Source organism: Schistocerca americana, chromosome 4 (genome assembly GCF_021461395.2).
Source record: "Schistocerca americana isolate TAMUIC-IGC-003095 chromosome 4, iqSchAmer2.1, whole genome shotgun sequence".
In the NCBI taxonomy this organism is placed as follows: domain Eukaryota; kingdom Metazoa; phylum Arthropoda; class Insecta; order Orthoptera; family Acrididae; genus Schistocerca; species Schistocerca americana.
Window position 1 is genome coordinate 518,965,563 of NC_060122.1, and position 12,987 is coordinate 518,978,549.

At 45.7% G+C, this 12,987-nt stretch overlaps 1 pseudogene; it reads left to right on the forward strand.

Annotated features, from left to right (window-relative positions):
- The first annotated feature begins 1,049 nt into the window (after positions 1-1,049).
- Positions 1,050-1,166, forward strand: LOC124614676 (annotated as a pseudogene).
- The last annotated feature ends 11,821 nt before the right edge of the window (positions 1,167-12,987 follow it).

Sequence of the window (12,987 nt, forward strand, 5' to 3'; positions counted from 1 at the left end):
GTCCTAAGGATAATTTAGGTTAAGTAGTGTGTAAGCTTAGGGACTAATGACCTTAGCAGTTAAGTCCCATAAGATTTCACACACATTTGCACATTTTTTGTGACAGTAAGATCTTTATAGGTCAACAAAGATCACAAAGGTGGCATGAACGTCCATTTACACAAAGTGTTCGAACTGATAACCATTGGTATCAATGCAGTGCTGCGATCTTTTTATCATGGATTGAGTGGTATTCCTTATCATATCGGCACTTATCGAAGCACGTGCCCTGACAATTCTCTCTCGCATGTCTTCAGATGTAGTTGGAACGTCTTTGTAAACACTGTCTTTTACGAATCCTCACAAGAAAAAACCCAGAGGCGTCAAGTCTGGTGAACGAGCCGGCCATGATACATCTCCTCCTCGTCCAATCCAACGATTTGGGAACTGTCTCTGCAACTCATTTCTAGCCATCAGCGAAAGATGTGATACCACATTGTGTTCCTTGTTCCCAAAGGTATTTCTTCCAAACGCAGACCTAATGTTTCCTGCAGGAATGTGGTGTACTTCCTACCACTAAGAGTTCCTTCCATGAAATAGTGGTCTCCAATTCTGTCCTCCAGAATCCCACACCACACATTCAACGACCATGGTTTTTGGTGTGCAACTTGTCGCAGCCAACATGGATTTTCAGTTGCCCAAAAATGCATGTTATGCAAATTAGCATTTGCATGGTTCGTGAATGTAGCCTCGTCAGTTGATAAAATCAAATTAACATATGTGTCATCCCTCTAAATCTGAAGTTGAGCCCATCGGCAGAATTCTATGCGACGCTCCTGTCAGATTGTCTTGCGATTTGACGCAAACTAACACAAGGATCTCGAATCACAGTGGCAAGAGTACCAGTTTCCGTTTCCTCGTTAGTAACTTTCCGTTGCCGGATATGTTTCCGATGCTTTAAAAATCCAGTTGTTCTCAATTTATCATACACATGTTTAAATGTACGACCTACAGGGTGAGTACGTTGAGAATATTTTTCAGCGTATAAGTCTCTACCTCTCACCGAATTTGGCAACGGCCTTGCCGCAGTGGATACACCGGTTCCCGTGAGATCATCGAAGTTAAGCACTGTCGGGCGTGGGCGGCGCTTGGACGGGTGACCATCCGGCAGCCATGCGCTGTTGCCATTTTTCGTGGTGCACTCAGCCTCTTGATGCCAATTGAGAAGCTACTCGACCGAATAGTAGCGGCTCCGGTCAAAGAAAACCATCATAACGACCGGGAGAGCGGTGTGCTGACCACACGCCCCTCCCAACCGCATCCTCCCCTGAGGATGACACGGCGGTCTGATGGTCCCGATGGGCCACTTGTGGCCTGAAAGCCGGCCGCGGTGGTCTAGCGGTTCTGGCGCTGCAGTCCGGAACCGCGGGACTGCTACGGTCGCAGGTTCGAATCCTGCCTCGGGCATGGGTGTGTGTGATGTCCTTAGGTTAGTTAGGTTTAAGTAGTTCTAAGTTCTAGGGGACTTATGACCTAAGATGTTGAGTCCCATAGTGCTCAGAGCCATTTGAACCATTTTGTGGCCTGAAGACGGAGTGCTCTCACCGAATCTCGTTGGCATTCTCCGTAAACAAGAAGCGTATCGACTTGTTCTTCGAAGGAATACATCATTCACATTCGCCTGATTCGACGATAGTAGTCTTACCGTTCCTTTTAGTGTTGCTTTGCGAAACCATCGAATGGTGTTTACATGTCAATGGCACGTTAGACAGAATGGCAGTATTCGGCGAATATTTACTAATTGCACGATATATGAGAGAGAATTGTCAGAGGATGTGCTTCGATAAGTGCCGAAGTGATAAGGAATACCACTCAATAAGTGATAAAAAGATTGCAGCACTGCATTGATACCAATGGCCATCACTTGGAACACCTTCTGTAAATGGACGTTCATGCCACCTTTGTGCTCTTCGTTGACCTTCAAAGAACTTACTGTTACACATAATTGGATTCGTCTAGGTAGCCGCCATCAGAAAAATAATTATCAAACTATAGCATCCCATTTAAAAAACAAAGTTGACCTTCAAATCTCTGACGCGACCCCACCTAGCAACAAAAAACCAACGCCATATTATGGCTCCGATTGTAATATTTGTCTTATTGCTTACCTGTCAATATGGATGTCAATTTAGTTTTTTACTTACTGCGATAGTATAGGCGGCGTTTATCGGTTAGTGTCCATCTAGATGGAGACTAACCGAAAAAATCCACCTATACTGTCGCAATAATTAAGAAACTAAATTTCCATCCATATCGACAGATAAGTCATAGTCATGGCAATACATTAAAGGGTGTTCCATCTTTTTGTCATAGAGCCAGCACCCAGCAGTATGCTGGCGATAATGATGTAACTTCCTGAAACCATCTGAAGATGATCCTGAAAAGGTTCGAAAAGCGGTTCATGGGATAAAACACAGTTATTCAAAAAAGTGACTGGTTGCAGTTTTGAATAACTTATTTCCTTTAAAATACAGTTTATATGTGTGATGAAAGGAGAAGAGAGATGATGTAAGATTCATTTCAAATATCTGGAGATAATATTGGAAGTAGCGGTGAGTGAAAGCCCACCTGCCTGAATAGCCGAGAACACCGAAGTGCACGCTCTCAGTACATGGGGAGGCGAGCCAACTCCGGGTTGAATCCGCGATGCTCTGTGAGTTGGACAGCCTGGAAATTATTTTTAGCTGGTCGAGCACATCCTACTAGGTAAATACCAGGCTAGTATCCAAGTCCCGCCGGAGGTACATGCTACCCAAACACTTAGGAAACGTTCTCACACTTGAACATGAGAAATACACTAGTCAGATAGGGTGCAGAGATATCCTGGTAAGTGAGGGAGGGCAGAGGGAAGAGGAAGGCGATGGCTCAGGTGAGGAATCGAGCCGTTAACACTGTTGAAACTGGTATAACAGCGCCGATCACGCAGAGAAGCGGAAAAAAGTAGAAGAAGAATCGGAATGGGTGAAAGTTAACGTCCCAGGAGGACACTGTGGGCTTCTTGAGGGTGTTGTGTCTGGCACGGATAATCAGTTTCATGTTCTAACAGTAATGTCTGGCGAAATCGCATCAGACGACGAAAAGATAATTTCTGTAGTGCTACTTAGTTGATAATGCGACAAGAGTTCATCACTCCTTGTTAAAAACGAGTGTAGCTGAAATAACCATTGAGAAGTTCCATGCCTTTTTTTGTATGTAACCTCTCATTTTCATCAATCTGATTAATGTTTTATGTCATTTCACGGTGGGAACGGGCCGAGTAAGGTTATTCCGATGACAGTATTTGTACTGAGAGCTCAAATTACTTTCCACTTGATTGCTATGCATGCTCGGAACTGTATGTGGCCTTGCTTTTTCTTTATTACTTCCCTGTGTGGCTTGTTGTGAGGCAAGCACTGGAGGACACGGCACACTGCGTTTTCGTTGGAGGCCTGCACTTCTGCGAACACGGAGAGGGTCGTACACTACGGGCTTGAGGGCCTGGCTGGACGACTGACCTCGGTCGAGTTTTGCCTACTGTATGGAGGGTAAAACGGCCTGCAAGCTGTCTGAGTGTCGCCACAGTTTATGTGTTTACCGATCCCGTGCGTCTGGAACAAAGACTGATGGCGCCGACTCACTGTCCTGTCTTCATGATTCTGAGAATTCTTGCCTGCTGGGTGCGACTGTATGGCGTCAGACGGCCGGTGGTTGAGGCATGCTGTTTTCATAGCCAGTCAAACCGCAAGTCCAGTGCCCCTACCCAAACAGCAGACGCAAGATTGGTCAACTTAAACTGAGGCCAGCTGACATCATAAAGCCCTGGACGAAACTGGCGCGAATGATGTTCTGAGATAGAGTGGGGGAATTTTGAAATCAGCGCTGAATGCCGTTTCTCGGTTTTTCGAGGGTAGTGAGGAGTTCAAAAACGTCGGCTTCGCTCTTGCGTTGCGCGACCAACGTGCATTCGGCATCTGATCTTCGTCGGAATCGGACGACCTTGCGACTTCGTCGAACTCTTTCGCAATTGTTGTGTTGCATGGCTTCGGCCAAACTCCAGTGACTTAAGACCCAGATTCTTACTCCGTGTTTTCGCACCTGTACCGATAGGGCGAGTTTAGGCGGTTTTGCTGTGCCTCTCTTTGGAGATACATCCTCGTGCACCGAGGAGTTTCTCTGCTTTGGGCACGCGAGCGGAACTTAAAATTCTCGGGCAGCATTCGAGGACACAGGTTGAAACAGAGTTACTGCACAGCAGGAGTCGGTGCCTACAACATCAGAACGCTGCCTACAGACGATGTGGTGCAGGTTTCAGGACTGGTACAGTATTTTGCGGCTCCGACAATGTAGGATATATCATCCTTATACTGAAGTCCTCAGCAGCACGCGAGCTCGCTTTTCTACAAGTCCACCTTGTTTGTTTCTCCATGTGTTGCCATTTGAGGTCTCACTACTAATCGCGATACTGCATTACAGGCGGGGGAGTAACAATTGATTCATTAAGACCTCCAGTCATTATCTTCAATCTATTGCATCACAGAGAGCAGGAGCTCCTTGTTCTCGAACCAATTCTGATTCTCATAATGGTTCAGTATACCTTACCCTTTAGCCTAATTTTTGTATTGACAATCAAGTGCCTTTGTGTTCTGACTTAACAAATCTGAGTGTAATATTTAATCCGCATATCATTTCGTACATAGATGCAGAATCCCATTTCCTGTCTGAGACGCCCTACTAAACCTGCAGGACAGGTCAGGTAGTCTAAGTTGTGAAAAGGGGCCAAAATAAGCGGCTATCAGTTTCACTCGAAAATACAACCTTTTATTTAATCAAACCTTACAGAAGTCAAAAATATTTTAAAAAAAAACACAGCTTTAGTTTTGGAACTTAATTAGCGGCTGAATGCGCCGTACAATCTCATGCCTTAAGGACAAGACTACTTTAATTTAAAAACGGGTGAAAGCCAGTAACTTAAAGCTCATTCAAAATCAGAAATTTAAAGGCAAGGCCTTATCTTAAAACCAGTTCCTTAGTTAGGCTGAAGACCAAGGAATCTGACACTGCAAAAGCAAACAAATTCAAAATCGCCTGAAGGCCCAAAACTTAAGACTCAATAACATTAATTTTAAAAATGCCAAAGGCTTTACGTAAAACAGTTCTTTAATTAGACTGGAGGCTCAAATCATCTGACGCCTTAATGGCGAAAAAACCTTAATGTAAAAATCGGCTAGAAGCCATACAAGTACAAACAAGAAAAGGCAGTACACCTAAGGGCGCTCAGAAATTCCCAGGGTCAGCCTGGAATTCAAACACTGATGCTCTCCTAGGTGAGACAGACAGTTGGCCGAACCATTGTCGATATGACGACAACCCAACCGACAGACAGTCAACGGGCCCACCTATAAGATAACCTCTGTTTCACCCGACCAACACACAACAGGGAGTTCAATGGAACAACTGAAACGCCCCTCAGAAAAATTTATGAATGATTGGGCTGATAAAGCCCTTACGTTATTTGATTTTCAAACATCTGAGCAGAACTGAACGTGCGCAGACATTTCTCTTTTTACTTATTCTGATCAACACTAGACTGACACACAATATTTTTAGCGCAACGCAATCTGACTTTCAATAATCCCTACAAAAGAATGGCCCTGACTAACAATAACCTATACCTTTCATGAATCACTTACCTCACAAAAATCTTCGTTACTCAAACTACTGCAGAACAGCGAGCGCCAATACTGCCAGCTAAATAAAAGATTCTAACTACTGAAGTCAGTAACTACTGACAGGAACAGTTAGCAACTGAAAGATTTTGATAGAGAACAAAGAATGTAGTTACCTTAATAGTGTTCAAAAGTCTTTTATATATATATATATATATATATATATATATATATATATATATATATATATATATATATATATATATCAGTTCATGACATCCAATCTTACAAATTTACCGTCTCTGATGGACACACATCCAGATCATCCGCTCTCCAAACTCCACCATCTCTCTCCCCACATCCACCACTGCTGGCGGCTCACCTCCAACTACGCAACGCTACGCACTGTTCACATCTAACTGCCCAACACTACAATAGCAATATTCCAACAATGCAAATCAGCCACAGACTGCACACAGCACAGTCAGTGATTTTCATACAGAGCGCTACGTGGCGTTACCAACATAAAAACCTAAACAGCCTACTTACACAAAGTAGAAGGTATTGGCGCTCACAGCCAATTATACATTGAGCTGTCAAACTACACACCATGCTGGACAGCGACAACACAATGAGGCAAATACACTACCTGAGTTTATGTCAACGGCCACGGCAGGTAACCGGAACGTTAATGGCCACAAGGCAGAAGATTCCGCTGGTGCACTTCAATTCAAATCACCAAGTACAGTGAAACTCCATCGGAGGATGGCTAAAATTTGCCACCAAAGGATGGCTAGAATTTGCCAACTTTAAATCATACGTTGTTGCTTACGGGGATATCTCAACAGCCGACAATGGATTCCAAAAGACACAATGTGAACAGCCGTGACTTGCTGGTGGATTAAGTCAAATCTCAACTTTCATGTCCAGGATCGGTGAGCCACGAACCTCGTAGCAATGGGAACAGCACCACACACTCTGACAGTGCATAGAGGCCGCCAGCAGGCCCGGCCAAATAACGCGCTGCGGCGATTTGCTCGCTGCTCCACGCCAACCGACCAACTGCCAGGCCCAGAAACGTTGAAAGGACCAAATATACGTCGGCCGATGAGACGACCAACCGAACGACCAACCAACGGTCGTCCCGTTTCAATCTCCCTCCGTCGGACAGTTCACGTGTGTCGCCCGCGGTCGGCGAGCACTGGCTGTCGGCGCCTCACCGGCGCTCCGTCCCCGACTTCACTGCTGCTGCGTCCCGACTGCCTGCTGGTCCATTCCGAACTGACTGCCAGACACGCGACGACCCGGAAATACTATCGATCGCTCCAGAGATGGTGCGACAGTGCACTTATCAATACGCGCTGCTGCTGCCGCTCACGGGCAAGTGAGGCAGGAAAGTAGTGACGCCAGTAAATGGAATAAGAAAGCGAGGTGGCGGTACCGTGATAGTAGCTGACGACATTAAATGGCATGAACACGAGCCGTGCGCGGCTCACTGTCGTTTTTTATAATAAACGTCCCTATTTATACTGAGTAGATTATAATTTTTATTAACTTATTGTGAGTGTGCTCCCCTTATTTTACCAACAAGCAGGGTCCTCCATCAATTCCTTCCGTTACCATTGTGCGCATAATGAGTTAGGTGGCAGGTAAGGAGAGGGCCGAGTGCATTTCTAGTTGTCATGCAAAATTCGCCAGAAATAAAGAGGTACAAACTCTTCTACACCCCGGCTCCTCGCACCATCATGAAGAATCCGGTACGGCCTGCGGACGAGAGGTCTGAGAGCGGGCTCCTGCCGGCTCGCAATACGCGTGGCGTGGGCCGCGACGGCGCCCGCGCTGGAGGACACGCGTTGGCGATCATCTGTCAAGCGGCCCGCCTTAATCACCTACGAGGCTGAGGCTACACGCAGAGGCTGACAAAGGCTACGGCCGTGATTCAGCCGTGACGTTTCTGACAAATGGCGGCCCGTCGCTGGGCCCTGACGGACGGCTTAATGAAGTGCCGCCGAAATCGCAGCTGACAGACAAATGAACGCTGGCGCTAGCGCTGGCGCGGGCGGCGCCGGGCACCGGATTTCATGCCGCTGGCGCGCACTGCTCGTTACGGGCTGGCCTCGAGCTAGCGCCGCCTCTACCTGTCCTCTGTCACGTAAGACGTCCATAAAGCTCCGCTGTCGTTTAAAAAAATTACAAATCCGAGACCATTAGAAATAGAGAATAGTGGTTTGTTGTGAAAGTTCTAGCGCCTTGGTTGGCAATACGAACTGGTAGTTGCTCTCAGTGGCGGCTGCTGTGTAAGAGCACAGGAGAACATGAACACCCTAACTTTCGGCACCTTGCGTATTTATTGGTTATGTTTCTTTGTATGCTGTTAAACATAACAAATATGCTGAATCTGAAAGACGCGGCACTTAAATCTGCGCCGCTACACTTCGTGAAACTTTGCATCAGGGCAGCGAGTACACCTTCAGTTGTGCACTTTTTAAGGAGCCTTTGCGTATGCCCAACCAGCGTGAGGTAACTCCCTTACGGGCCAAATACACACGGATCTGACAAGCAATGTGCACAGTTCACGGTGCGCACAGCTAGCTCTGGGCACTCAGCTAGAAGTTTACGTCAGTGCCACCAGGTGGTAGCACACTGCAGCAGACTTTTATCTCCATTCGCTCTACATTAAAAGTCCTGCTAGATGATAGCACACAGATGCGCTAATTGACTCACTATATACTGTAGTAAAATTAGATCGGACGTCAGTATATGTTAAACCTGCACCGATAGTAAATCTATTTCGTATGTTTCTGAATCAGTTACAGTATATTAAGTTATGAATTTTATCATACACTAATCCATCTGAGGCGCTGAGAATGACACAGGCCCAAAACACATAACTGTCGATTGTAAGATTGTAGCATTTATTCATGTTTCTGAAATCTGTTGATCTTATGGTGAGTCATGTTTATTTTTACTGTAGGTTCAAATGGTTCAAATGGCTCTGAGCACTATGGGACTTAACATCTGAGGTCATCAGTCCCCTACAACTTAGAACTACTTAAACTAACCTATGGACATCATACACATCCATGCCCGACGCAGAATTCGAACCTGCGACCGTAGCGGTCGCGTGGTTCCACACTGAAGCGCCTAGAACCGGTCGGCCACAACGGCCGGCTGTACTGTAGCTCAAGTTCTATACATGAACATTCACGAAAAGCTGGATCACAGATTTCTCTGACATTCACTTAAATGTGGGATCGACGGCGGTGGGCTTTAGGCCCTTATGTATCTCACCACCTCATTTGTATTCTAGTCAAGTTACCATGTTGGTGGGCACTAGTATTTGAGTTTAATTATTTACACAAACGGCACTCTGTGTTTAGAGTTCTATGTTTACTATGCGGGAATCGACTTTCGTGTGCAGTCTAAACGTGAACTATGTTGAATCTATTTTAAATGCTCACAGAAAAGTAAAGCTGTGAGGACGCGTCATGAGTCGTGCTTGGGCAGCTCAGTCGGTAGAGCACTTGCCCACGAAAGGCAGAAGTCTCGAGTTCGAATTTCGGTCCGCCACACAGCTTTAATCTGCCTTCGGTCCGCCACACAGCTTTAATCTGCCAGGAAGTTTCGTATCAGCGCACACTTTGCTGCAGAGTGATAATCTCATTCTGGAAACAGAAAAGTAAATTACCAGGAGAAGCTAGCCGCAAAGCAACTAAGGCCTCCGAGAACCGATCCTGTGATTGAGAGAGCGATGAAGTCAAATAAGTGTGAGTACAAGCCAACATTGAAGAAGAAAGTTTTACAGTTAGCACAAGTTATTGTGTGGGAGCAGCGTAAGAATATCTGATTTTCAGCCCGGAAGTAAATTCGTGAGCTAATGAATCTGTTAGGGATCTCGTACATTTGTCCGAAAAAATGGAAAAGCGTGAAGACTTCCCCTTACACAAAAATGCGAAATGGAGAGTTGCGAAAGATTACACATTATTTCATTATTGACCTAAAGTGTACTCAGTTGTGCACAAAACAACAGGATTCCACAACAGCAATGCTTTCATTTGTCAGATAAGTTATGCATCTCATTATTATTGTTACTGTTAATATTATTGGCAGTGGCTGTAGTTCTATAAACTTGTTGTAAGTGTAACTGTTACACAGTCGATGCTGTTAAATTTAAACACTCAAATTTATCTGAATCTAAAAATTCATGAACACCCAGAATGTATTCTCAAGAACCGCCACTGGTTACTCTGCACAACTTGGTACACAGCGGTAAGGAGATGTGGGCTACAGCGGAGTGCGACAACTGTCGTCGTAGGAAAGATGGACACGAAAAAAATGGTTAGGGAAGAAGTAACACAGCAAACAGAAGCTTTATTTAACTTGTACTTCTCAAAGCTTACGAAAGCATGGCGAACAATGCAGAAAGAAATAGAGTCCAGCTATTACAACAGCAACAACGATGGTTACGGAGCTGCGACCAGGTAACATGTTTCACTGATTACCATTGTTAGCTCTCTGATTAATGTAAGCGTGAGCTACGCAACTGCGAATGTGAAACGCTGGTACATTAACAACCGGTGTAACAGGCAGAATATTGAATGCAAGCTTCCAAATGCGCATACATTGTGTTGTTACTGATGTCAGGTCGCGGGATGTAGGTCCACGCCTCTTCACTTGGTCGTTCAATACAGAGACGGTCTATCTATCTATCTATCTGAGATCATTGGAACAGCGGAAAGTTCCACGGGACTGGAAGAAGGCCCAGGTCATAGCAATCTATAAAAAGGGTAGAAAATCGGATGCACATAATTACCGGCCAATTTCACTGACACCGATTTGTTGTAGAATCATGGAACATATTTTGTGTTCAGACATAATGACCTTTCTAGACTCTGAGAAGCTCATCTGCAGAAACCAGCACGGCTTTAGGAAACAGTGATCACACTAGGCACAGCTGGCCCGCTTTGTGCATGATATACAACAGGCTCCCAGGTTGATGCCATATTTCTCGACTTTCGAAAGGCGTTCGACTCAGTTGTGCACTGTCGCTTGCTAGTAAACGTGCACGCTTACGGTCTATCCGATACCATATGCGGTTGGATAGATAGTTTTCTAACAGACAGGAAGCAGTATGTCGTCCTGAACGCGGTGACTTCAACAGAAACAAGATTAACTTTAGGTGTGCCCCAGGGCAGCGTAATAGGTTCTTTGCTTTTTACGATTTACATAAACGATCTGGTTGATGGTATTTACAGCGGCCTTAGACTGTTTGCCGATGATGCTGTAGTCTACAAGAAAGTAGTATCACACGAAAGTTGTGAACAATTCAATGAGTATTTGCGGAAAATAAATGCGTGGTGTAGTTACTGGCCGTTATCTCTCAATATTAGTAAGTGTAACCTACTGCGTATAACAAGGCGAAAATCCCCGTTAATGTACGAGTGCAAAATAAATCCCCAATCTCTGGAAGCGGTAATATCCGTCAAGTATCTGGGTGTGACTATTCGAAATGATCTCAAACGGAGTGATCAGATTACACAAGTAACGGGTAAGGCGAACCCTAGATTGCAGTTTATTGGTAGAATCCTGAAGCGATGCAGTCCTTCAACAAAGGAAATAGCTTACAATACGTTATTTCGTGCAGTCTTGGAGTATTGTTCGTATGTGTGGGACCCTTACCAGTTGGGTCTGATTCAAGAGATTGAGAAGGTCCAAAGAAGAGCGGCAAGATTCGTGACTAGTACATTTAGCCATCGCGAGAGCGTTACAAATCTCATAGAAAGTTTGAAGTGGGACACTCTTGCAGATAGACGGCGCGCTAAACGGAAGGGGCTGCTCACTGATTTCCAAAATCCGTTCTTCAGCGAGGATGTAGAGCATATATTATTACCCCCAACTTTCAAATCGCGCAGTGATCACCATTCAGAGATAAGGGAAATGATAGCACTTACTGAGGCGTTCAGACAGTCGTTTTTCCCTCGTGCAATCCGCGAGTGGAGCAGAGGGGGGCAAATATGACTTTGGCGCGAATTGTGCCCTCCGCCACACACCGCTTGGTGGCTAGCGGAGTATATATGTAGATCCAGATGTAGACGGTTAACGCTGTTATATAGAAGGTTAACGCTGTTCGAGCTGTTGTCCGATGACGTTCCTTACGTGCTGGGATGGAGACGGATTTGGTGATCGAGTAGGCCAAGGCAACATTTCGACACTCCGTAGAGCATGTCGGGTTACAACAGCGATACGAACATTATCCTGCTGGAAAATTCTCCCTGGAATGCTGTTCATGAATGGTGGCACAAAAGATCGAATCACCAGACTCGGTAAAAATTTGCAGTCAGAGTGCATGAGATAACCACGGGAGCCCTCCTACTGTCATTCGAAGTAGCACTCGAGACCATAACACCAGGCGTAGGTCCAGTGTGTCTACGACGCAGAAAGGTTGATCGCAGGTCCTCAATTGGCCTCACTCTAAACAAGACGCGACCATCACTGGCACCGAATCAGAACCGGCTTTCATCAGAAAACACAATAGATCTCCACCCTGTCCTCCAGTTAGCTCTCGCTTGACACCACAGAAGTCGCAGGTGGTGGTGGTTTGGGGTCAGTGGAATGCACACTACAGAGCGCCTAGCCCGGAGCTGCATTCATACAGTTGCCACGCTAAGTGTTCGCGCCGAGCAACAACAATCAAACATTCTTCAAAACACTGTCACCGGGCAGTGACTACTTTGGAATTCTATCTAGGCCAAAACCATAGGTAACTGCAACATCTTACAGATAATAACAAACACCTTGACATATGATGATGTAGGATTCTTACACACCTAATCACCTCATCTGGGTCCGCCCCCGGTAGCTGAGTGGTCAGCGTGACAGAATATCAATCCTAAGGGCCTGGGTGCAATTCCCGGTTGGTCGGAGATTTTTCTCCGCTCAGGGACCGGATGCTGTGTTGTCCTAATCATCATCATTTCATCCCCATCGACGCGCACGTCGCCGAAGTGGCGTCAAATCGAAAGACTTGCACCCGGCGAACGGTCTACCTACGGGAGGCCCTAGTCACACGACATTTCTACCTCATGCACGGTCCATCAGGTGTCCGCTAGAAATGAGAGAGAATTGCGGGCATATTTCACGTTCTGTTAGGTAAGAACTTCTTCCGAAGCAATTCACAGGGCGGCCGGCGTTGCACCAACGCAGCCTACGCCTGGCATAACTCATCAGTATTCATTTGTATTAAATATCTATTTCCTTGAGTGAATCGGCTTAGTCCGATTTTAAGCTTCCATTCCTCATTTAT